Source organism: Herpailurus yagouaroundi, unplaced genomic scaffold (genome assembly GCF_014898765.1).
Source record: "Herpailurus yagouaroundi ecotype Mexico unplaced genomic scaffold, PumYag 164, whole genome shotgun sequence".
NCBI lineage: Eukaryota > Metazoa > Chordata > Mammalia > Carnivora > Felidae > Herpailurus > Herpailurus yagouaroundi.
This window is the reverse complement of record NW_024412405.1, coordinates 34,518,211-34,545,962: the sequence shown is the minus strand read 5'-3', so window position 1 is coordinate 34,545,962 and position 27,752 is coordinate 34,518,211. Positions and strand designations below refer to the sequence as shown.

At 38.7% G+C, this 27,752-nt stretch overlaps 1 long non-coding RNA gene across 1 annotated transcript in view; it reads left to right on the top strand.

The window, feature by feature from the left end:
• The first annotated feature begins 2,502 nt into the window (after positions 1-2,502).
• The window catches only part of LOC121037850 (uncharacterized), a 30,271-nt gene continuing 5,021 nt past the window's right edge, over positions 2,503-27,752 (top strand). Inside the window, exons 1-3 of the long non-coding RNA XR_005794022.1 lie at positions 2,503-3,056; positions 3,618-3,800; positions 25,863-25,918. This is a non-coding gene — a long non-coding RNA (uncharacterized LOC121037850). The remainder of the gene's footprint in view (positions 3,057-3,617; positions 3,801-25,862; positions 25,919-27,752) is intronic.

Sequence of the window (27,752 nt, the reverse complement as noted above, 5' to 3'; positions counted from 1 at the left end):
CCTTGCTGGTCATAGGCACTGCAGGGCTGAGGAAGGGACTCACTGCCAGGAAGCCCGTCACTCTGGTCTCTGTGCCACACCTCACCATGCATGCTGGGAAAAGGAAGTCCTTATGCAGTCTCCTGCCTCCTTGTTCTCCTCCAAACTCAGTCTCCTTTGGGTAAGTCTTGTTGGCCTAACATAGGCGCCCAAGGTTGGGAAACTGCACCCTGGTTTCTACCCTGGGATGCAAGACTCAAAGAGGAAAAACTCCATACATTTAAGGAGGCTTTTTATGGCTGGTGGCTGGCCACAAAGCATGACATACCCACAGTGGTTTAAGAATATATGGTACCTGGCACATAATGAAAACTCCAAAAATGTATTTACTTTTGTTACCACGGGGTATTATGAAAAGAAAATGAGATAAATTATGGTACTCTTGATATGCATGAATATATCCTTTTGTTAGCTCTTTTCTACTTTTTAAGTATAAAGTATGTTTAAAAAGCATGCCTCAGGTGCAAAATATTTTAATTTTTTTTTTCAACGTTTATTTATTTTGGGGACAGAGAGAGACAGAGCATGAACGGGGGAGGGGCAGAGAGAGAGGGAGACACAGAATCGGAAACAGGCTCCAGGCTCTGAGCCATCAGCCCAGAGCCTGACGCGGGGCTCGAACTCACGGACAGCGAGATCGTGACCTGGTTGAAGTCGGACGCTCAACCGACTGCGCCACCCAGGCGCCCCATGCAAAATATTTTAAAGATCACACATGCAACCTTGTGTAAATTGCAAGACAACACATTGAATGTGTTAGATGTCTTGTGTTTTTCTCTATAGCTTCCCTTGTCACATCCCTGCATCCTTCTCTGGAGACTAACACTCCGATAGATAGCAGCAGGCTTCTTTAGCCTCAGATTCTCCTTGAGTCTGCCAAAGAGAATGCTAGCAGGAGATCAGAGGGCGGAGGGAGCGTAAAGACAGGAAAATGGAGCTGGAGTTTTCTTGCAAGGTGCAGGGATCACGGGGTTGGCTGCATCCCTTGGTCCAAAGTCACATAATGTTTACAGCACTGTCCATAATAGGCTCTGGTAAGTAGTGGGAAAGAGGGATAAATTCTATGTCATTTAAAATGCTACTTGATTTTGTAACAGAAATATACATTTGTGTTCTTTAGCTTGGTTTCTTAGTTTTTTGTTAGTAAGCTTTCTCCATCTTCAGGTTCTCCTGGCCTGGCATCTTTCAGCTCAAGGATGGTACCAGTGCCCCTGGTAACCAGCCCCATGGTACCACAGTATCCTATGTACTTTCTGCACACTTGAAAGTAATCCCTTAATTAAATTCTCCCCAAATATATAAGTTGACTGAGCCATCTCTTTCCTACCTGGACTCTGACCAATATCCTGAAAATGCATTGTTGAAGGATATTGTAGATACACATAACACGATATTTGTTTAGAATTAAAAATAACTGTGTGTTTCCTGCATCTCTTCTATTAAGCTAGTTTAATTTAAAGTGTGTACACATGAAGGGACAGTGTGCTCAATAAAAGTCTGGGGAAGGTGAGGGTTTACCTTCAATAGTTAATTAATTTGGTGAACATTTATTTGGTTTCTTTGCTAGTCCAGGCCCCGAGCAAAAATTTAAAATAGTTAAGGGAGTATGATCTGCACTCAGCTGTGAGTCTTAAAGAGGTAAGGTCTCAGAACAGTAGAATTTATTTTTTTCAGCAACTTTCAAGTATATAATAGCTACTGAAATAGAAATAATGACTAGAATTATTCATGTGGTCATAATAAAAAATTGATAACAAGAAGAGAAAATGTATAAACACTGTCCAGATTTTCTAGTTTCTTTTGATGGCTATTTTGAATTCTATAAAGTAATTTTGCAGGCATCTTTACAAAATTGTAATTTTTAAACATACGAATATCAAGAAGGAACCATTCAATTTTCTGTGGGCAACTCAATTTTCATGAGAGTAAAGCAGAAGTTAATTGGTACATGAAGTTAAAATTCCAAGAGTGTATAAGGATCACTCAGTTAAAAACTAATTCTCTCTCCCATTGTTTACAAACACACACACACACACACACACACACACACACACAGAATAAATCTCACAATTTTAACTGTATTTTCTCTAGTGGTATTAGTTTTGATTTCATATATATAAAGATCTAAAACATGGAAACTTCTCTTGTCTCACTGTGAGATCAGTGTATGGTAAAGGAATATATAAATGTTTCCATCCAAAGCATCATTTTATACAATTATCAAACAAGTATAAGGTAATAGTGATGAAGGGTTTTAAAATCCTTCATAATCACTCTTATTGTATCACCCAGATGTGAGTGTAATAGGCATTTTATGAAATATTTTCATATCCTGTACTTTTTTTGGCCTCTGAGGCTCCCCACCCATTTTGTCAATGCCAGTTGTCCTTCCAGAAAGAGGGCGGGTACCATCTGGAACAAAGAGGGCATTGATCAGTTTCGAGTTCTAAAGCCAACTTTTAAAAAAATTCCAGCAAGAGAGTTGAGCCTTTTAGAGAGTGAAAAGAGTTTTCTAAAATGCCAAAAAAGAAAAAAAGTGAGAGAGAGAAAGGAAAATGAAAGAAAGAAGAAAAAGCAAAAGGAAAAAGAAATCCCTCCTGTTCTCATATCAAAAGCAAAGACAGGGAGTTTTGTCTGTAAACCCCAAGTAGAGAAAACAACTAGAAGAGAGAGTGGAAAAGGCTCCTGGTCAGAGAGGCAGACGCCGAAGGAGACCAAGGCAGAGAAAGAAGGTGTCCTGGCTTAGCCCTAACTAAAACCGGAACGTGGCGATGGCAAGTATAGTTGGGTGTGGTGTTTGAAGGCTGTGAAAAAATACATAAAAGAGAAACTGTTCAGAATTCCAGCACAGCGGGACTTGTTTTTCTCTTCCCTGGGCACTGCCTGGGAAGATTAAAGGCCACCTCAGAAAAGTGCTTGGTCCAAGATGGGACACTCCAGGCCAGCACCACTCAAAGTGCAGTCCTGAGAAGGTGCTGGCCTGCAATTCTTTGTTGTGGCCTCCAGTCCATCCTGAGGTAAGTTCTGAAATGGGTTTAGAAACTTCCATAGCAATTGGTAGACTAGTGTCATGGATTGAATGTTTGCGTCCTCCCCTCCAAGCCCATCACATTCATAATTTGAAACCCTACCCCTCAATGTCATGGTAGTAGAAGGTGGGGCCTGTGGGAGGTCATTGGAATTAGACAAGAACTTGAGGGTTCTTGAGGGAACTTGGGGTTTATGGATGGGATTAGTGCCCTAAAGTAGAGAGAGAGAGAGAAAAAGAGAGAGAGAGAGAGAGGGAGAGAGAGAGAGAGAGAATGCACTTGCCTCCTCTCTCCTTCCCTTGATGTGAAGATACCCCCAGAAGTTGTCACACTGGCCCACTTGCATTTTAGCCTCCAGAACTGTAAGAAATACATTTCTGTTGTTTATAAGCCACACGGTCTGTGGTATTTTTGTTATAGGAGCCCAAACTGACTAAAAAAACCTAATTTTATGCCTGTTGAATCAAATATGTTAAAAAACTGGGGCTTGTATTGTGTACCTCTTTATTATTTATTTTTCTAGTAACTGATTTTTATTGTATTTTATAGAAATACTGGTCTGCAAGGGATGGTGCGGAGAACCCATTACAGTTTGAGAAGCATTGTTCTGTAGGCTGTATTACAAGTGGCTGAGTGAGGGCTCAAATAGAGGGATGGAAGTCAGACTCTCCACTTCTCCAACTCTCCCCGCACTCTTGAGTCTCATGTACCACGGAAGGAATCCAGAAAGCAGTAAGTGTGTTTAACTAGTAGGGTACATGGAATTACCTGAATGGAGAATCCAGGAGCCAGCTGTGGAGACCAGAGCAAAGTGACCCCACAGCACAGGCTGCAGGGTAGATGGCTAAATCAGACCTGGACAAATCTCTTGCTGATCCTCAAACAGGCCCACAGTGCCAGGCCAAGGTGTTTTCACAGAACCAGTGTGGGAACAACCCATGAGTCCACCAGACCCAGCACTGTGGGCCCACAGGTCATTCAGACAGGACATTAATGAAGCAGCGAACAAGGACCTAAAATTCATCTATTTGCAGGATCTCTGGGCATGGCTCCAGTAACTTCTATCCCAGTAACTCATGGTTTTGAAAGTCCCCCATCCAGGAACCATCTTGGGAATGGGAGTGGAGAAGACCAGAAAGATTCAGGATTTACTCCAAAGTGACTGCCCCAAAAGCTTATATACCGTCACTTGAGAGTTATGTTTTCTCCATTACCCAGCAGTGTACTAGCTGGAGAGCAAAATTAAAATAGAAAATAAAGAAATTATAGGGGCGCCTGGGTGGCTTGGTCGGTTAAGCGTCCGACTTCAGGACTTCGGCTCAGGTCATGATCTCATGGCCCATGAGTTCGAGCCCCGCGTCGGCCTCTGTGCTGACTGCTCAGAGCCTGCAGCCTGTTTCAGAATCTGTGTGTCCCTCTGTCTCTGCCCCTCCCTTGTTCATACTGTGTCTCTCTCTGTCTCAAAAATAAATAAACGTTGAAAAAAAATTAAAAAAAAAAAAGAAATTATATTTCTCTCACCTAAGTGGTATTGCATACATTATTGACCCTGCCATGCACCCAATAAATTGTGAAGATAAAAATCATGCCTAGTACATAGTACATTTAAAAAAATTTTTTTTTCAACTTTTTAAATTTATTTTTGGGACAGAGAGAGACAGAGCATGAACGGGGGAGGGGCAGAGAGAGAGGGAGACACAGAAACGGAAACAGGCTCCAGGCTCTGAGCCATCAGCCCAGAGCCCGACGCGGGGCTCGAACCCACGGACCGCGAGATCGTGACCTGGCTGAAGTCGGACGCTTAACTGACTGCGCCACCCAGGCGCCCCCATAGTACATTTTTAATAAAAAAGCCTTGCTGAAATATCAAAGGGAACTCAAGAATGTTACATTTAAAAAATATCCACATAAGCAGAATTAGGATGGTATAGGATCCACTACAGAGGCACTCTCCACTTACAGGGTGGCTCAAGCATCTCAATTCCATTGCTCAATATTTTAGGTGAAATAAATGAATTATATAAGAAAGTTGTGGCCATGTTGATTGACGGTAAAGTCCTGAGTAAGCAGTCAGATAGGAAGTTCTCCAAATCAAGGGAATATGCCTCAGGGGGAAATAATATTTAATCCATTTAAAAAGAATCGTTAAACTTCTCAAAAGGATGAGATACAACAGGTTGGGGGGTGACTTTCCCCTTACCTCTACACAGAAACGTCACTGTAACAATCCCAAATCCCCTCTCAGGTATTGACTATGACCTTTGGGGATATCTAGCAGGTAACGATCATAGTCATTCTTTCAATAGACATCACAGCAGCCTAGTAACTAGGCCAGATGCTGGAGAGTTAAAGATATTTAAAGATAAGTTACAGACTTAAAGAGATTCTTCCCACTCTTAAGGAGTTCACACTCCAGTGGGAGAAACAGAAGTGTAAACAGAGACACAACAATGTCATCTATGCCATGAGCAAGAGTGAAAGAAGCTACATAGCAGAGCAGGAGAAGTGAAACATCTTTGTATAGGCTTAATCAGTGAAGAATTCCCTAAGAAGGAGGTGATCTTTTGGGCTGAGTCTTGCATACTTCGGCAGCAAGGGCGGTTGGTAGAATCAGGCAGGCGGGGGATGAGGAGAGAACAAAGTATGTGTAAGTTTACAAAGCAACAGAGATGACACGCTTGAAGGACTTGACATGGTTCTTCTGTGACTGGAGCCAAGAGAACCTTTGGGGGTATGGACAGGTGGCAGTGAGAAAAGTCTGCAGGGTCAAGATGAATGTTATAGATGGGTTTGAAGGCAGAATAACCTGACTGGAAATTGTTTAGAAGTATTATTCTAGAAGTTACATGGCAGATGGAGTGGAGTGGGAAAAGGCTGAAGATATAAGAACATACGACCAGCTTGTAAAAGTTCAGGTGAGAGATGATACCTGGCATTTTCTGACTGCCAAATATGACTCATTCAGGCCCCCATAAGAAAAAGGGGATCTTTGGGGCGCCTGGGTGGCTCAGTCGGTTAAGCGGCCGACTTCGGCTCAGGTCATGATCTTGCAGTCTGTGAATTTGAGCCCCGCGTTGAGCTCTGTGCTGACAGCTCAGAGCCTGGAGCCTGTTTCAGATTCTGTGTCTCCCTCTCTCTGACCCTCCCCATTCATGCTCTGTCTCTCTCTGTCTCAAAAATAAATAAACGTTAAAAAAAATTTTTAAAAAAAGAAAAAGAAAAAGGGGATCTCTTCACATGCAAACTGGACCTGGAGTCCATAAACCTGGCTAATCTCATGTCCGTGACATTAGTTCAATCTCATAGAGTGTTTCTGCTTCTCCCTGCGGATATACAGCCCTCCTCTTGATGGAATAGCTCATTCCCTCCACTTTATTTATCCCAATTCCTAGATGTTTTGCATATTAGTCTTTTCCCGACCAAGACAATTTTTGCTGTTCTGCCTGTTAGTCTGTTTCCCTCATAATTCTGCAGCCCAAAGCATAGGTAAATGAGATTTAGGTTTCATTCCTATAGCACTGGAAATTCCATGCCCCTTTGGGTGCTACCTTTTTATTCATGCAGACATTCTTGCATAATCTATTGTGTTTTTTTTTTAAGTTTATTTATTTATTTTGAGAGAGAGTGAGAGAGAGCGAGAGAGCGTGTGTACAGGAGCGGGGGTGGGGGGAGAGAGAGGGAGAGAGAGAATCCCAATCCCTGTTATGGGCTCAATCTCACAAACTGGGAGATCATGATGTAAGCCGAAATCAAGAATCTGATACTTAACTGACTGAGCCACCCAGGTGTCCCCTAATTTTTTTTTAATGTTTATTTGTTTATTGAGAGAGAGAGAGAGAGAGAGAGAGAGAGAGAGAGAGTGAGGTAGAGAGCCAGCAGGGGAGGGACAGAGAGAGAGGGAGACAGAATCCCAGCAGGCTCCACACTGTGAGTGCAAGCCTGATGTAGGGCTCCAACTCACTAACTGTAAGATCATGACCTGAGCTGAAATCAAGAGTCAGACGCTTAACTGACTGAGCCACCCAGGCACCCCAGTCCCGTATTTGTTTTTTAACAGTTGTCTCCTTTCACTATCTGCAAATCCTAGTGAGGAAAGCACTTTTCATTCCCAAGATGGCTTCTCTTATTATTCTATTTTTAATGACCAAGAGAAGTGTGCATCTTTCAGCCCAAACAGGGAACCTGGTTTGGAGCAGTTGAGTAGGACACAAGTTTAGAGAAACGTTCTAACACTGCTATTCCCTACACTGTTTGTAAACCTTTTTCACATTGGCCATTGGTAGTCTAGCTCTTCGTTGTTGCTAATTGGATCACAGATGACCTCCAGGTACCTCTGGAACTCCAGAAAGTTTCCGAGGGCAAAGATCTGGAGATGGTTGATTCCTGAGGCTTTGCATATAGACTGCAGATAGCAACCTATTGTTTGGGAAGGGCTGTCCTCACGGTTCCTCAGTCTTCCACAACGCTACATCCAAATTTACACTTCCTGTAAAGGTCTAATGCCTGTTGAGCCTACTCTAGTCCTGTTAGTCACATCTTTCTATTGCAAGGTACCACAGAGCTCCTGTCTTCTTTGCCTTCTTCTCCTTCCTTTCTCATCTCAAGCTTGGGATGAATTTGGCTAGATCTTCTCAATTGCATTTTGCACTCCTGGTTAAGCAAATGTAAAATTCATGTCTACATATTCTCATGAAGCTCTTCCTCATACTCCTGAGACAACTCCTATGATTTCTTTTTGATACTATTCTTTTCCCCCATACTCTGATTTTGCACATCACTGGATCAAATGCTGTGTTTGAAGCCTTAGGACAAGCCTGCACCTCATTCTACTCTTGGGGGAAGCAGATGAATGCAGACATGTAATTCAAAGGGACCCAGGAGTCAGGAAATCCAGACTGCTCTGGCTCCTCTCAGATGGTTCCAATTGCTAGTATGACAGTCTTTGCCAAGGAGGGCATTAATTTTAACCATAGAAACCTGGCAAGTCAGACAATTCAGCTTGACATTGCAATTCAGCAGTGGGAACTATTAGTTTTGGATCTGATTTTAAGTGGTCTCAGAATACCGGTTACAAACAGAAAGGGTTTCCTCAAGCCAAGTCATATGGTGGCCCTGTGTTTCCTTATCTGCTTTCAGCCAGGCAACCTGGGACCAGAGCATGTGCTGCCCTGTTGCAACTGTCTAATAGTATGACAGGCAGTTGTCCAGCTCTGCCGTTCTTGAATTTTATTTCATTTTTGCCTTCTTATTTCATTACCCCTGAACAATGACATGTACATTACTGGGGAAAAAAAGAAAATACAATTGGAAAAATCCTAAAAGTCTCTTATAATTCCACCCTCTGAAAGTAACTGCTTTTAACAAATTGGTGCCTATCCTTCTAGAAGAGGCAATATGGGAAGAGAGATACAGAGGGAGGGAGAATTGTGCTTGCATTTCCTATTTCCTTGGAATTGCTCCAAAGCAAAATCACCAAAGCCTTGCTTTGGCCAGGACAGTATCCACTTTATCTTTGCCTTACAAGGATGGCTTGCTTCTCCATCCTAGAAGGGATTGTCCTATCTTCTACAGCCCTACAAACAAATTTGCACCCCCTTGAAGAGACTGTGATTGCAAGGATACTCTTGACCCCTTTTCTGTGTTAGCCACCTCCTTCTGGTTGCAAGGCATAGAGACTAATATCTTTAATAAAAAGGAATGTTCATTTTTGTGCACTTGTGTGCCAGATTTGCAATTGTCAATCTGTCTACAAGTCAGCACTTCCAAGGACTAACTTCTCTCTATTTTTCTAACACAGAACTCTTGGCTTCACCCAGCATGTATGCTCTGCTCTCCTTTTTTTCTATGGATAGGTCAATCCCTTCCATATTCCACATCCAAATTATGGCAGGAAATAACCTGCTAGATGCTGCTGTCTCTTTTGAACAGAATGTTCTGTGTTAAGTGACCTCATTAATCACTGGGTACTCTTGGAGCAGGTGTGTCTGCTCTGGTCCATTTATTAGCAGCTCTTCTTTAGAGAATGGACTAACGCTTCTTTCACAAAAGAGGAAAATAGGAAAGGTCTGGGTGGGTGTGGCAGGCAGCAACTAGCATGCTCAATAATGATATTGCCAACAAAAGAAGTGGCAGGGGAAGGTAGGTAGGGGTTTGATTGAAAGCTATTTAGGAGGTGGAGGTTACAGGACAGAACTTAGTGACTGATCATTAAACACTTAGATCTCTGGTTTACCTGAACCAGTTATGGGGTTCTATGAAGAGATAAAGAGTAGAAAAGATGGCATTGGTTTAGGAATTTATTTCTAGGTATATCCTAGAAATACCTAGGGGATACCTGTCATACTATGCATGGGGATATCTTGCAAATAATATCTCTTTGCAAATACTAATGCAAATCTAGAGCCAAGGGTAGAGATATGGCTGGAGGAAATTGATTTGGGAGTCATTGTACATAGATTGCAGATTTCAATCTGTTGCTTGAGGAACTGCTCTCTCCACCATGGAAAAAGGCCAGATGCAATAAATAAATAAATAAATAAATAAATAAATAAATAAAAAATGGTGGCAAACTGAGTTTTGAAGGGAACACTACTTCTTTTTAGAGTTATTTCCCTTTATCAGATTTATAAATTAACAGCACCAATAGTAAAAATCAAGCATCAATTTCCCAACAAAAACCTTTTGAAGACCATTATAATTCATAATACTTCCTGATAGGATCTAAGACAACCTAACCTAGCTATTAGAATAAAGTAATTAAAGGTAGTGCTGATATGTTCCAGCTGCCATTGAGACGTATAAGGTGAAAAACAGGAAATGTTATGATCTATGTAATGTGAAAATCTGTATTCGGCCTGGTGGAGTATAACAGGAAGTGACTCTTGTTGGTAAAGAAGGTTTTAAAATGCCCTTTCCTTGCCACAGTTCACAGGAAATTAATTATGTCAGGGAAACGGAGCTGCCAAGGAGAAGGCAGACCCGGCACTCAGGTTACAGGGACAGAGAGCTACAGTATCACCCTGCTATTCCCATTGACCAAAAGGGAGGTGGCTGGCAATCTGTAAAACAGCTTTACCAATATTCAGTCCCCAAAGACTCTCTTTTGAAAAGCGCATAACTGGAGCCTCAGAAGAAGCACAGCTTGAATGGCTGGATGCAGAAAGACCTTTGAAAGAAGACATGGAGATTACATGGACGTTAATTGTTTCTTAAAGCTTAAGGGAGAAACTCCAGAAGAGCAGGGAGATATGATAGGAAGTAAATGGAGATTTTGCAGTGCTTCCTTCCCTTTCCACCAGCACTGCCATCAGCACTGCTGGAGAGGGGGCTTCAGAACGATACAGCTCTGGCTTTCGATCCTAGTTTTATTTATTATATGTGTGACTTGGGGCAAGATTTTAAACTTCATCTGTAGAAAAGAGATGTGGCTTAGCAGTATTGCAAAAACCGAGATAATGAATGCAAAGTGCCTGGCCCATGGAAAATACTGAAATGTTGGCCCTTATTATTTCCAAAGAACTTTGTCAGTAAATACAAAAATACCTGTAAGAACTCTTCTAGGTTCCCTTATAAAATTACTCTTCTCAATGCATTTCCCCCTTGGGTTTGAAAATCCATCCACCACAAAATCTTTCCTACTAAAATAATTTAGGTTTAGGAATCTTACCTTAACATTTGAGGTTAATTCACTGGTTTGAAGGCTAAATTGAATGACATTCATTTTCCTCCAAATCGTAAGCAATTTTTAGTTTTAAAAATATGTTGAAGTTTCTATTTTGTGTATGACTCTGCCTATTACTTGGATGATTCAGAAACCCAAGTTTCTGTGTGGCATCTGGAGGGACTTCAGGAATTCATGGCTGGGTGGATGATTGCACCACCACTGCTGCATGTTTGGGATATTTGGGCTGTGTAGCATCTTGCTAGCAACTTCTTTCCAGTTTATTAGTGCATTGCAGACTTCAAGAGGTCTCCCTAGTCCTTTGAGTGTTGGGCTTTGTATAAAGCCAGAGCCAGTCTAAAATAAATCATAGGGCATATGTTGATGACAGAAAATGACCATAGAGTTATCTTCCCACTTACCCTTTATTTTTATATTTAGTGAACTTCCTTCGACTTTGACATAGTTGCCCTATATTTTTTTCGTCCTTGGTTGTCTTTAAAAAAAATTTTTTTTAATGTTTTTTATTTATTTTTGACAGAACAGAGACAGAGTGCAAGAAGGGGAGGGGCAGATAGACACAGAATCCGAAGCAAGCTCCAGGCTCTGAGCTGACAGCACAGAGCCCTAAGCGGGGCTCAAACTCATAAACCATGAGATCATGACCTGAGCAGAAGTTGGACACTTAACTAACTGAGCCACCCAGGTGCCCCTCGTGGTTTTTTTTTGTATGTGTGTGTGTTTTGTTTGTTTGTTTGTTTGTTTGTTTGTTTGTTTTTGAGAGACAGAGAATGAGCAGGGGAGGGGCAGAGAAAGAGGGAGACACAGAATTCAAAGCAGGCTCCAGTCTCTGAGCTGTCAGCACAGAGTCCCACACAGGGCTCGAACCTGTGAACCTGTGAGATCATGTCCTGAGCCGAAGTTGGCCGCTTAACCAACTGAGACACCCAGGTGCCTCTGTTCTCTTTTTTAATATTTATTTATTTCTGAGCAAGAGACTGGTAGAGAGAGAGAGAGAAGGAAAGGGAGAGAGAGAGAGAGAGAGAGACTGAGTGCAAGCGGGGGAGGGATAGAGAGAGAGGGAGACACAGAATCCTGAAGCTGAGCTGTGAGCACAGAGCCCAACTTGGGGCTCAAACTCAAGAACCGTGAGATCATGACCTGAGTCAAAGTTGGATGTTTAACCGACTGAATCACCCAGGGGCCCCTTTTTTGTCCTTGGTTCTATTTTGCTGTGTAAATATTCCAAAAGTAGGTACTGGTAGATAAATTCCTGAGGGGCAGAGACTGACAGCAAATTCACTCAGAATGGAAACAAATTACTAAATACATTTTGCTGTATTTAAGCCAACTTAATGAGTTCATAATTAAAACCATTGGCAGAGTGTCACTGCATCATAAAATGTTGTCAGATGAAGTTCTTTGTGACCAAATTGGGGGTGAAATGAAGAAGTACCTCATTCTCCTGAGACAATTGGGATCTACTCCTGAGATTTACTAGACTTTCAGAGAAGCTAACATGTGGATTGAGGTTTGTGAGAGGCCCTGCCAGGCGTGTAGGCACTAAAGTGTGCGACCTTCTTACCCACGCATATAAGGAAAAAAAAAATTATCTAAAAAGTGATATTGACTGGCTCTGACTCAGCAAAAATGTCCTTGGGTCCAAACAAATACATAAAGCTTTGGTAACCATGTATGATTAAGGATTAACTTGCTTTGGCCTACCTATGCAACTTTCCTGATCCCCACATGGTCAGAGAGAAAGGACTTGGCTCTCTCTATATGTCATTTATAACAAAATTGCACAGTCAACTAGAACAAATACATCTGGACCCTGAAACTCTTTTGCTGGGCAGAGAAGGTGAGAACATGCTTAGCTGAGTTTGAAGGCTTTACCAAAAGGGAAGGGCTATCGCGGGTGGTAAAAGGATGAATCTTTCCTCCAGATTGTAGAGGTTTTAAGATTATAGTCATGGGAGAAGAACTGTCAAATATGAACCTGTCCCTGGTAATTAACAGCTTCCAAAGGTGATAAACTGGGCTCCAAGTTGTCTCACAGGTAATGTCTGATACTGAGATGACAGGAGACGCGAGTTTCTTCACATGGCATCTGAACTAAATAGTCCAACTGAAGAGACAATTTATTCTCTGTCTTTCTGTTCTTTGTTATGATCCATTTCATTAACCAGAACTTCAAGGTTATACCATGATACAGAACCATGATAAACTGTAAGAATCTAATTGTCAAGAAAGAACGTCTCATCTGTTTTCATTACCCATGATAGGCCCTTTCTTATTTTAGAATACATTTAAAAATTTGCAGTAGGTGGTTTACACAGCATACTTAATAACACTCTAATACTTCTATAATCAAGTGTTTTTAGAAGTGATGGCTTTGTACTTCTCTGGTTATCTTGGTTACAAAAACATTAACTTTACTTAGAGGTTATGGACCTTTCAAATATTTTCAAATAGTATTAACAATTGACTCATTCAGTTTCAAACAATTACCTCAGGCTTTCATTCCCTGCATTCCAGGCAACTACTTTGGACTGGCCCATTAGTCTCTGGCTACTCTGGTATTTTCCTTCTCTATTCTTCCCTTCTCTTTGTGTTCCCATTCACCCGCAGGAAATTGGGTAATCTATACAAATTATCTCTTTCCTTCATCCACTAACCCAGGGATATGAGCTGCATTGCTAATTTTCTAACAAGGAAAATATAAAGTGTTGATTCTAGAATGGGAATGAATGAGTCTGTGGTAAGAAGTGGTAGTTTAAGCTATACTTTGTTTTTCTTGTGTAGCAGCAGGCTCACCATGCGTAGGATTATGGAAAACAAAACAAAGTACAAGACAGCACATTGGCAATTCATTTAACCCCGCGCTTTAGAACAAAACCTGGAACAGTTGAGGATCTAAAGCCAGTCTTCAAGAGTTTCTAAACATTTGGCATCTTCCCCTTTACCAGTAATAAACTACAAATTATATCTTTGTTCCACTATACAAATCTTATGTAAATATACACAGCACACAGTATGGGACGGGGAAGTACCATCATCTGATTCCTTAGGACAAACGATTGGAATAAGTGGTAAAAAGAGAATTCCGTCCATCCTCGAATCAAGTGACAGCCTGTTCACTTTGCATACCACTAGGGTATATGCTTATTTAATTGTTACTTTCTTATCTTATCAAGATGTTAATTCAGGGTAAATTATTTTGTTATCTGAGTTTACAGTGAAAAATAGCAAATATAATTCCTGCTATGCTACTCTGTTTGCTGCAAGTGATTAAATGAATTGTCGGTACCTTTGTAGGAAGTATTTCACAGATATTGACTTATCATTGAATTAAGCATTTTCCCACAGTTTTTTTTTTTTGAGATATAATTAACATATAACATTGTGTTAGTTTAATGTGTACAAAATAATAATTTGATGTACATATATATTTTGAAATGATTACCACAATAAGTTTAGTTAATATCTATAACCTCACATAGTTACAAACTTTTCCTTGTGATGAGAACTTGTAAGATCTATTCTATTAGCAACTTCCAAAAATATACAATACGGTATTCTTAATGCTGTTTATTGTATCACCAGGACTTACTTATCTTATAACTGGAAGTTTGTACCTCTTGACCCTTTACCCATTTCCCCCATCCATCCCCTCCTGAATTATATATTTTTAAAGCATAATCCCAATGAATCAAAAACACAGGATGAAGAATGTACAGAATTAAGAAAAAGAAAAAAATGTAATTATTATTGTAAATTCAAAAAAGTTAATTCTATTTTTGACATAATCAATGTTCACATTCAAGACCTTAGTTGGTTAAGTCAAAAGGTATGAAACTTATTTTTTTTTATAGTAATAATGTGATCCTACAAGTTTCACTTATTAGAAGCAAACACATTAAAGAGATGGTCTCTTTTGTGGAAAATCTGTCAGAAGTTTATCTTTGAAATCTCAACAGAGGAATAACACAAACCTTGTAATATAATCTTGCAAACAGGCCATCCAGAGTGCTACAAAATGGTACTTCAAGGATTTGAACTCTTGGTGGCCACTCACCAATTATGTGTAATTAGCAAAGAAAAAAAAATACTACTACAAAACTGAATGCATATTTTAAAAAACAGATATATATTTTGTTGGAGAATTTGCTAATGTTAATAGTTTGGGTAATAGCAATGTTAAAGAGATCATCTAATATTTTTGTTTAAAGGTGGAGTTTCAAATTCAAAACACTTTTTTGACTTCTTCTTTCCTTCAAAATGGGTTGTCAGAAAAAATATTTGGATTAATAATTCTCAATGTAATGTACAGTCCTGTTATAATCCAGGGGAAAAAAAGGTCATATAAAAAGCATATGAGAAAAAGAGAAGGGGCAGAGCTTTACTGTGCACTGGGCATTAGAATTGTGGGTAACTTCTAGCTTGGTTATTTTTGCAGTGGTCTCAGTGCTGTGGGAGAAAGAAAGACGAGAAATTTCCCAAGTATTTCATGAAAAAGCACTAAATACTGATAAGAGATACTATCTCAATTCAATTAAACACAATCTTGAGTGACACAACCATGCACGAGGCTTTGTGGCAAAATAGAGGTATAAAAAGAGTCTCAACACTTAAGGAACTTACAATCTTATCACATAGACAAACATATTAAAAATATGTTCCACAGCCAAGGATAATGACAAAAACCCCATTTGTATTCAATAGATATTGAATTCTGTTCTTCACAATGTTCAAGTTACTCTCTGTGAAGTACAGTGAGAGCCACTTAATTTCCTTCCTGCAACATCTGAATTTCCTAGGCTAACTTTGAGGGCCAAACACCCAGTTCTTTTTATTTTTTTTCCAATTAAAAAGCTGTCATTTTAATTAAAAAATGTTTAATGTCTACCATAAGCTTCTGAGAACTGGGATTGATTTTTAGCCATTTCTGAATCCTATTGAATACCTTGTACATTGGTTAATGCACAAAATGTTCAATAAACATCCGTACAAGAAAAAATAATTGCACGATGAAACGAAGAAAAGAGCATATTTTAGTATCTTACACACACACACACACACACACACACACACACACACACATTATAGTCAATAAATGTGCAACTCACAAAACCTCTTACTACCTATGTGATCTTGGGAAAATTACTTAGCCTAAATGAACTTTAGTTTCTTTATTTGCAAAATAGCAATATAAGGGTGCATATTTGATAAGATTTTGTGTAGATTAGATTTAACAATATAAATAAAGTGCGTAGCATAAGTTCTTGCATAAAATGAGCATTCCATAATTACTAACTACCTTATTATTATTTGTCACTAGCCTATGTTTAAAAAGATTTGAGGCAACTAACACTAGGAAACAGATATAACAAAACAAGCAAACAAACAAGAGTAGAATGAGGCAATAGTGTTGACACTTAATTTTTTCCAGTTCTTTGATCGAATAAGTCAAATTGGTTTGTAGCTAAAAAAAAAAAAAAAAAAAAAATGCCCCATACCAGGTAGTGTTTTATGGAAGAGAAAGAGAGATTTTTGTTGCATCTGTTAAAATTTACTTTTAACAAAATTACTCGGAGAACATGACAATATTATAAAACAGAGAATGAAAAAAAAACTGAAACACCAATGCATCAAAGATGAGAAAGTTTGCCTTCAGGTCTTTGAGTAATTAACAAATCTGAAAACTGGTTGACTTAGGTTTTTATGAAGTCATAGAAAACTACATTCTCTAGGTATCCAGATGCATGGTCCTAAAATATGCTGACTTGGTAACTGACAAATTTTTCTTTATTATTGCGGTGAATGAAGAAGCTTCTCAAGAGGTGCTCAGCTTAACAGAATTATGCTTCTCTCCACCCAAGTGCTTACCACCAAAACCTGTTTAAAGATTCTAAAACCTACTGTTGTTTAAAATCTATCTGAGGATACTGGCCCATTATTCTCTAGGTTACCTATAGTACAAAATAGTATCACTCAGTGTCTAAGTTAAAGTGTTTTTAACTGTGAGGCTATGCTATTTGCTCCATCTACATTTCTTCCAGGGTCACAAAATCTGGCTGCATCTGCTTATGATCCAACTGTTTCCTGAGCATATTCCCTGTAGGGAGTATCTAGAGCTTCAGTGCCTTCCTTTCCATTCCCCATTCTTCCTTGTTTAAAATGCTCACTACTCCAAACATGGGACCTGGTGATCCAGTTGCTTTCTTGGGCTCTCATAATAAATGATTATTTCTGTTGGTTTCTAGACTTGAAATCCAGTGTTCCCTTGGGACCCCACTATATGTTACCTCAAAGACCCGGCTGTCTGCTAGCCCACTGGCATAGATAGCCTATTTTTATTTGTTTTTTGCATTGTTCTCTATACAGCAAAGTTGGCTGGTAACCCTGTTAAGAGAAGATTGGGAGAAGAGAGGTCACACCTATTGCATGGTCCCATAGCCTGCACAGTGTGACTTCTTGTTGGGGTCTGTGAGCTCACAACACAATTCAGTGATGATGGCAGCCTTCCACACAGATTCATGACTGTGCTCTTTTGCCTATTACTGTCTTTCCTGTGCTCTGGGCTTTAGGAAATCTTGGGTTGGCTATTGTCTGAAACCTGATTTAACTTATAATGCTGCCAGATGCCGTGTCTCAGCTGCTCAATGGCATTTCTGAGCTTCTGCATTTGGCTCTCAGCTGAGTCAGCTCCCTCAGCCTGATGTTTGTGTCTTTAGCTAGTCCCAAAATTGTACACGGGAGCTGACTTCTCATGACTTGTTCTTCAGTACCCAAATGTGTAAATAGCCAATGACCAGGTCACTTGGAGGGAGTCGGGAAAATCATGTCGGAGGAGTAACACTTCATAGTGAATGACTGTCATATCTAGGGTTCTAGTTGGTAGGATACTGAAATTGGTGAGAGGAAGTTCCAAGTGGAAGCACCTCATGAGGAGAGGCAGATAAATAGTTGTATATGGTGTGTGTGTGTGTGTGTGTGTGTGTGTGTGTGTGTGTGTGTGTGTTTTAAGGAAGTCAAGCAAAACAGTTTGCTTAGAGGCTTCCATTTGGATTCATGGAGTTGAATAAAAATTTCATATGAGAAATTATGAATGTAAAAATAAAGAATCTGGTAGTATATTATTTATCCAAGGGGAATCCATTGAAAGTTTTTAAGAGGCAAACAATTATTAAAGGCCCAGGCATTTCATTGGTGCTGGAGAACAAAGGATACTAAGACCAATATTTGATATTTTCTCTCAAGGAGCTAAAATTCTAGTAAGGGGGGCAGATACACAGGTAAATGATTTTTATGTTCAATTCAAGCTCTTTTGTCCAATGCAGCTTGGCCCAGAGGTTGGTTTATTAACCAAATAAAAATTTGGTTATATTTAAAAATACCTTTTCATATTTTAATTTAAAAGATTACACATTATATATTTCCACTGATTTTTAAAAATATAAGTCAAGGCCTTTTCTTCTATTATTTTTCTCACACAAGTCATATACATAATGCATGGTGTGTGGTTTAATATTTGTGTTTTTTAAAGTGGAGTGAAAAACTAAAGAAACATGCAAAGTAATGAGTGTAGATCTTCCTAGAGTTTTTCAGCTTTGTAAACTCATATTTTAGTTATCTTGCCCACACTTACTTCAACAGTATTACTTTCAGCAATTATCTAGTCTTTTAAAACATTTACATGTGTTTTCACAGAAACAATTCTTTTCACTCTTTTCATGTAGTATTGCACTAGTTACCCTGAACATTAGAATAAAAAATAGCCAAGTACAAACCCCCAGACTTTTTCATGTGACACCAGATTCTACCAACAACATGATATTTGAGAAGGATTTTTCTTTTGCGAAATGAGACTAGTTACAAAGAGATAAAAACTGTTCGTGTGAGATTGAGTTGAGGGCTTGGGCGCAGCACGTATGAGAAAGAAGAAAGAGACAGACCTAAGGGTTATTTAATTTAGTTGAATCCATGTAAACACATGTTTCCCCTTACAGGATAGTTACAAGAAAAAGAGTGGGGAGCCACTGTCCAAACAGATTATGATGTGAATGGCAACCCCGAGATTTGGGTGGCAACCCTGAGATTAGCAGATGCCTTGGGTGAAGGACCAGGGTGCATAAAGATAGTGTTTGCATTCTTCATGTATTTGTACTTTCCTCAGAGAGGTATATACATCAAGAGACATAATGAAGAGAAAGATGTGAAAAGGAGTTATCAACCTATTAAAACAGTGATTATATAATCCTTTCAAATTTTGGAAAATGAAAAGGGATGCTATCAATAGTTACACAGCTTAAGCCAACCAGGACTCTTCCAGAAACCAGAATGTATGTCTGCCCAAATTAAAATCCTCTGTAGCATGTGATCTTAACCACTATTGACAGGAAGAAGAGCTTTAAAAATAAATATAATTGATTGACAATGAATTCCCTCATAGCTCTTTTGTACTTGAAGTGGTTTTCTGTGGAAACTTATGGTTTTATATTAATTATCTAGTTAATGGCCAGATTATCTGAAAAAATATCTTGAGAATTATTTTATTCATCATACATATATCTTCCATATTTCCTAGGAGAGAATATTTAAGAAATATCCAGGGATTTCTAAAATCTAAGCCATAAATTCCTGAGAACTTTATTTTTCTTTTCTTGGTATCCAAGTATTAAGTGTTAGAAAATTGAATTTTTTTTTTTTTGAGGAAAAGTTGCCCTAGAAACACTACTGCTATTATCAATGTGTAAAATGCCTTCTCTAAAACAAAGACAACTGAAAAATTATTAGTTGATGACAGAAAAGCTGAAAACATGTTGTAAAAGAAACACGGGGGATACTATAAGATCTTGTTTCTCATTACAGTGTACCCATATACTAGGTGTTCTTTCCAGTGAGAAAACCAATACCCAGGATTCTAAGTGACTTGTTTAGAATTTTACCTAGTACATCATTCACAATGATATGTTGGAATGTACAACCCCAACTCTTCCATATACTCAACATAAATAATCCAACAAGCTGCTCAAATTCCTTCCATGATTCTGGTTATAAATTGACACTGATCTATGCAGATTGTAATGAAGCTGTGGGCTTAGATGGTAGGCTCCATATTAGACAAGCCTCCAAAAAATGTTACCAGGCTTTACTTGCTGCAAAGTTAAGGGGTAAAACTGTGGGCCTGAAAAATTGTCAGACTAGAATCCCTAAGCAATTGGTGTTCCTCACTGTAACCGAAATAATCAGAATTCCTTTGTGAGGCAATACATAGTGGCTGGGTCAGCCTCTATTTCTTGAGGTCATTTGTTATGAGAATGAATATGGGAAAAAAAGAGAAATCCTCTGAAGAAGAGAAAGTGGAAGAAAGCAATAAAGGCAAATGGAAAGGGAGTGCTAAAAAAATAAGAGTTTCTTACTTAATGTAGTATTGTTTTGATTTGACTTATTGTAACCTCAGAAATGTGGTGGTCTGGGAATATCAAAGGTAGACATTTCAAAGAGAATAAGATATGAGTCATTCTTCTTAGGTGAAAGTGACATTAACTGCCTCCACCCTTTGGCTTCACATGGTTTGAGGGTTTTTTGTTTTTTGGGTTTTTTTTGTTTTTTTTTTTTTTCCATTTTCTATGCTCTGCAACATACACACAGTGTCTCTTGCCATGAAACTCAGGTAAAGACTTGAAAGCCTGGCTCCTGGGGTTAACAGATAATGCACAAAAGAGCCACTTTTCCTCTGTGCAGAGCTAATTGACCCAGACAGGAAACAAAACTTCAGGGTAGGCTTCATTAACAGCATGGTCTACCCAACTGAGCTAACAAGTCTGAACTAAAACATCATGATGCTATTTGCATGGTGTTAGCTGCATAAATGTACTTTTTAGAGGAAAGGCCTCGATAAATATGCAATACTCCTAAAAAGTTCTTATTTTTTTGTTTTTCCAAAGGAAAATGATGATGGGAAAGAATGTAAATAAAATAGAAAATGTGAACATTTTCTCTCCCTTCCATACCCCAGGAGTAATAACTATATGTATGCTCTCCTTCTGGATCTGTAAACTTGTAACAAATAAGGACATAATTTTAATATATGCTGGATCATATAAAACATGCTGTTCTCCTAGCCATAGCAATTAGGCAAAAATGAATGAATGAATGAATGAATGAATGAATGAATGAATAAATAAATAATAAAAAGGCATCCAAATTGGAAAGGAAGAAGTAAATCTGTCACTATTTGCAGATGACATGACACTATAGGAATAAATTTAACCAAGGAGGTAAAAGACCCATACTCTGAAAACTATAAGATATTGATGAAAGAAATTAAAGATGACACAAATAAATGGAAAGATATATTATGCCCATGGATTGGAAAAATCAATATTGTTAAAATGTCCACACTACCCAAAGCAATCGGCGGAGTCAATGCAATCCCATCAAAATACCAATAGTACTTTTCACAGAACTAGAACAAACAATCCTAAAATTTGTATGGAGCTACAAAAGACCCCGAATAGCCCAAGCAATCTTGAGAAACAAGAACAAAGCTGGAGGTATCATGCTTCCTGATTTTAAACTAAATTATAAAACTATAGTCACCAAACAGTATGGACGACACAAAAACAGACACACTGAAATAGACCCACACATACATGGTCGATTCATCTATGACAAAGGAGGTAAAATATATATAATGGAGAAAAGACAGTCTCTTCAATAAATGGTGCTCAGAAAACTGGACAGTCACATGCAAAAGGATGATACTGGACCACCACCTCATACCATATACAAAAATGTAAAAAATGGATTAAAGCCTTAAATGAAATAAGACCTGAAACCGTAAAACTCCTAGAAGAAAGCATAAGCAGTAAGCTCTTTGACACTAGTCTTAGCAGCATATATATATTTTAATTAGTCTTCTCAAGCAAAGGCAACAAAAGGTAAAATAAACAAATGGGCTTACACCCAACTAAAAAGACTTTTCACAGCAAATGAAGCCATCAACAAAATGAAAAGGCAGCTTCATGAATGGGAGAAGATAGTTAAGAATCATACATCCAATAAGGGGTTGATACTCAAAATATATAAATAACTTACACAACTTAATATAAAAAAATTTTAAAACAACCCAATTAAAGAATTGACAGAAATTGAATGGGCATTTTTCCAAAGAAGACATACAGATGGCCAATACACACATGAAGAGATGCTCAACAGCACCAATCATCAGAAAAATGCAAATCAAAACCACAATGAGACATCACCTCACACCTGTCAGATTGATATTATCAAAAAGACAAAAAAATAACAAGTGTTGGCAAGGAAGTGGAGAAAAGGGAACCTTCGTACACTGTTGATGGGAATGTAAACTGGTATAGCCACTGTGGAAAAAAGAATGGAGTTTCCTCAAAAAATTCAAAATAGAACCACCAAACAATCCAGCAATTCCACTTCTGGGAGTTTAAAATTTTTTTTTTCAACGTTTATTTATTTTTGGGACAGAGAGAGACAGAGCATGAACGGGGGAGGGGCAGAGAGAGAGGGAGACACAGAATCGGAAACAGGCTCCAGGCTCTGAGCCATCAGCCCAGAGCCTGACGCGGGGCTCGAACTCACGGACCGTGAGATCATGACCTGGCTGAAGTCGGACGCTTAACCGACTGCGCCACCCAGGCGCCCCCCACTTCTGGGAGTTTATCTGAAGAAAATGAAAACACTAATTCGAAGAAATATATGACCCTATATTCATTGCAGCATTATTTATAATGGGCATAGTATGGAAGCAACCTAAGCGTCCATTGGTAGATGAGTGGATAAAGATGTCATCTATATATACAATGGCATATTACTCAGCCATCAAAAATGAAATCTTGCGGGGCGCCTGGGTGGCGCAGTCGGTTAAGCGTCCGATTTCAGCCAGGTCACGATCTCGCGGTCCATGAGTTCGAGCCCCACGTCAGGCTCTGGGCTGATGGCTCAGAGCCTGGAGCCTGTTTCCGATTCTGTGTCTCCCTCTCTCTCTGCCCCTCCCCCGTTCATGCTCTGTCTCTCTCTGTCCCAAAGGTAAATAAACGTTGAAAAAAAAATTAAAAAAAAAAAAATGAAATCTTGCTATTTGTGAAAACATGGATGGACCTAGAGGGTATTATGATAAGTGAAATAAGTCAAGCAGGAAAAGATAAATACTGCATGCTTTTGCTAATATGTGGAATCTAAAAAAACAAAACAAACAAACAAAACAGAGGAGAAACCAATTCACAGATACAGGAAACAAACTTAGTTACCAGAGTGGGGAGGGGGTTTGGGGGTGGGTGAAATTAGGTGAAGGGGATTAAGAGGTACAAACTTCCAGTTATAAAATAAGTGACACGTGGGATATAATATACAGCGTAGGGCATATAGCCAATAATACTATAATAATTTTTAATGTTTATTTTTGAGAGAGAGAGCAAGCAGGGGAGGGGTAGAGAAAGAGGGGAACAGAGGATCCAAAGCAGGCTCTGCGCTGACAGCAGAGAACCCCATGGGGGGCCCAAACTCAAGAACTGGGAGATCATGAATCTGAGCAGAAAACAAGAGTTGGACACTTACCCGACTGAGCCACCCAGGCGTCCCTAATATTGCACTAATTTGTATGGTGACTGATGGTAACTAGACTTATTGTGGGGATCATTTTGTAATGTATAAAAATATCAAATCACTATGACGTACAACTGAAACTAATAGGATGTTGTAATTATAAAAACATCATGCTCCATAGTATGCTTTATGTTTAGCGTAGTTACATAAGTTTCCTTTAATGTTACTTCTATGACTCTAATAATTTACTTAAATCCAAGTTCTTTGATATTTAAATCTTAGAGGGCATCACTAATTCTTGAACATAAAGATGAAGAAATTAGTACAATTATGCCTCCTTACACATCTTACACATTCCTCTATTTTTTTGTTTCTTATATTATTTTTATATTACATGGTTTACAATGCTTACATTCCATTTTGTAACAGGTTGCTAGGCTTCATTTATATGACTTGGTTCTATATTTGAATTGGGTCAATATTAAACTTGAAAAAAGGAAGTTTTACCTGCTGATACTATTAAGTCAGGGAAGCATGATCTTGGGAAACTGGTAGTGCCCATTTGGGTTTGTTGTTTCAGAATTTCTGCCCAGAGTTTACCTCTATGTGGGGGGCCCATCACCACTTAGCTTTAGGAACTCACATCTTGGGATGGGCTGATCACACAGGTCAATAAGGTCCACAGTGCAGCCCTATGTAGATCACAGGTCACTTATTTGGTGACTCATCTCTGTTCAATAAATTCTGCTTGCTGCTTCCCTTTCTCCCTGTTACCTTACCACATCTAAAAGCTATTCTCCAGTGTTAGGAATTAGCAGGGTAAGAGGAGATGGATAATAAATACAACTATCTACAGAGGTATTCCAATTACTCTCTCCTACCACTGAAGTGTAGAATTTGACCCTCACATTCTCCCTTCCCCCGCCTATGATTCCATTGCAGTTATGATAAAGAGAGAAAAAATGTTGGTTAGCCTCTTGGGGTACTCTAATTTTATTTAAGAGAAATTTATACTTTGGAGGACAGCAAAGTTAACTTTTGGCATTCTCTTTGGATTTGGAACAAATTTCTCTGTATTTTCAGGCTTTTTTTTTAATAGCTTATGGTTTTAAATTTTAGATCTTTTGACAAGTTTCACGGGAAGGAGAAAACATCTGAATTCCACTATCTTTTTAAAAAGTACACGAGTCTGTTTGTGGAATCTTAATTCCTATATACTGTCTAGTCATCAGGGCCTGCACTATGACCACACTCCTTTGCCTCTTGGAACTTTGTGTTGTATTTTGACATCTGCAGGGCAATTCTATTCCCACTTCGCCACCTTCTCAACATAGCCTAGTTAGTTGCCAACAGTCATTCTTCCAAAGGAGCTTTATAATCAATTGGCAATTATGAAGCAGTCAGATTATAATTTTTGGTTACAAGTGCATTAAATTTTAAGATAAACTTGGAGGGATGTGACATTCACTTCAATAGGAAATTTGATTGGCTAAAAAAATAATGTGTAAATTTTGAACAAGAGGTAAAATCTATTGAAACAAACTAAAAAGGAAATTAAGTTGTGTCATGAGAACAGTGATCACGTTGGTCTTGTTCCTTAAAATAATCCCAGAATCTAGCACAGTGCCTGGCACAGACTAGGAACTCGACAATAGTAGAATAAGTCAACTATTGAATCGAATAAAAGTGAATTCCTTTTTTAGAAATAGCATTCTTGGTAAGAATTAGAATTAGAAATTCTAAAATAGAATTAGAACAGAAACTGTGAACACTAGTTGATTTAATAAACAAAAAAGTGCTTTGAATCAAATAATCCAAGAAAAGAAGGACATGAGCACTTATTACCCCACCCTTTTTCTTTCTGAAAACATCTGGATCTTTTTTTTTTTTTTTTTTTTTTGTGGTGCTTTGCAAATTTTAAAGTGGTATAATTTGGTTGGCTAGGGTGTTCCTGTTGGAAGAGGAGGAGGGTTGACTTATTTTTATGAGGGAACAAAAGTGTTGTAAATAGCTCAGTTCTCTACATTATAATTTAAACAATATACACTTGGGTTCTTCCATTATAAAGCATTACTTTGTATGCAGTTGATGGAACCACACATGCTGCAAATAATATATGGAAGTTTATGGGTAGAACTATCAAAATCTACCGAGAACTACTCCCTAATTCTTTAGGCTCCTGTGACAACTTATGTATCTAGGCATAGTTAATAGGTTTTTTTATACATTTACTCTGGAGTTTGTTGGGAACTCCTCCAGCTTTCCCTAATACAACAAGACAGTTTCCAAATGATGGTAAGGGACACTCTGCCATGTTAAGGGCTAAAGATCCTGACACTGAACTGTTTCTGGGATCCAGTAAAGCTTTCTCAGATACCTGACCTGAGTGGGATCGAAATGGAAGACAGACTCCTTTATGGTCCAAAAAGCTTGGGGCAGTTATTTCCCACCACTTTTGGGTGAGGCAATCAATGCCAAGCTACATCAATATCAAGATATTCCAAAATAGGTTAGTTTCAGTTTCGTTTTCTCTGCTTTCCTTTCAGCTCTGGAATTTTGCCTCTATGTTGCTGCCATGACTATAATGGATCCATCCAGCTGGGTATGAGTTTTTTGTGGGCATCCATAACCACATGGGTTTGAACAGCAGTCACCAATTCTGTATTATGTACACCCACATACCCATGCATTTCTCTTGTTTCAGCTTTCCCATGTTTACCACCTGTGGAGTAGGCAATACCAAACTTAAAGTGTCTTGTCTCTTAGGCAAACCCATTTATTTTACCAGAGAGAGGACCTTATGTAATGAGCAGCTAAAAATTAGCCGCCCTTCCTATCTGTCCCTCTTCTTGTATATTTTCCCCAAGAAGCAAAATCTTCTCCAGTTACTTTGTCCTTTCACCCTACATAAGGCACATACCTCATAGGTATGGTATCCTGTAAATACTCTCAATCAACTTGGTGCAATTCCCAATAATTTAGAATGTATATGTACTAATGACTTGATGAACAGGAGAACATAATCAACATTTCTACTGATTTTCTACAGAAACATAAAAGAGGTTTGACTGTTTATTCATTAAAAAAAGAATCAATTGGAGGCCTGGGCTACCTACTGAGAATAAAGGAAGGAACAACACAAATATGTTTCTAGGCCCCAGAATCTTTGATCCCAAGATTTCTAATCATGGGGCTAATGAGATCTATAAAATTCACGATCTTCTAACTTTATGGGAAGTAAGCTAATCAATCAACCAACCTATCATATGACACAATGTGATTGATGCTAAATAATGGAGATTAAGAGAAAAGAAAATGTTCTTTCTTCCATTTCCCTAGCATTTGAGCTCTTCCCAAGTTTCATTATACATAAGGTCCATAGTACTTTGGAGCATATAACTTGCATGGAACTGACTGTTTTAAATCTGTGTTAGGTAATTGGGAACACAAGGCATAAAAAGCTCTGCTAGAGTAGAAGTGCTTTGCCTTTTTGTGATTCTGGCAATTTTTTTTCTCTAAAACTATCATAAAACCAGTTCTTTATAAATAGCATAATGAATAAATATTATGAGGAACATGTTGAATTTAAGATGAATATTGTTGTAATTTTACCAAGCATGCCAAGATGTCAGTTGAACTTTATCAGGAAAACCCCCGCAAGAATTGGCAGGTAATTGGAATATGGATTATTACATGCTCAAGTGAATGGGAAAAGAAGAGAAGCACATAAAACAGGGAAGGCAGAGCGTTTTGATACTGCCTCCAACTTTATCTTTTATTTGAACAAAATACCCAGAAAAACTGGGGCTTTTAATCAGCTGAAAGCATTCTTACTCTTAAACGGCTTTCTCCTTGATTGCATACAAATTAGAGCATATCAATGACACAACATAACAGAATTAAGCAGAAACTAAAACACAGCACTACAACCATATTCAGAAACAGAAATGTTTTGACTGTGGCATCTCCAGAAAGAATTTGAATGTCAACATGGATTATGTATGTACTCTTCTCTCCCTACACCTGATCCCTTGATATCCCTATCCTGTTCCAAAGCTTCAATTACCACGTCTACAAAGGAGACACCCAGGGATAGAATAAGTATCCTTAATTTCTTCTCCACAACCAAAGTCTTGAATTCACACTACCCAAAGCACGTTAGTTGATTTTTTGCTGTCAAAGCCATGCTGCTAACAAGGATATAGTTGTTTTCTTTAAAACATTCCTTGCGGATGAATCTCTAAATCTCCATGAGATTTACTTCCTCTCTCTTCTCTATTGTGCATTGTGTGAAGTCCTGGTCTACATTGTGATTATTCCTAACAGGTAATTACTTATTTGTACAGTATTCAACAGTGACAGAGATAATCAGTCATTCATTCTACAAACGTTTATTGAACATGTGCCACTTACCAGGCTAATCTGAGACATGGGAG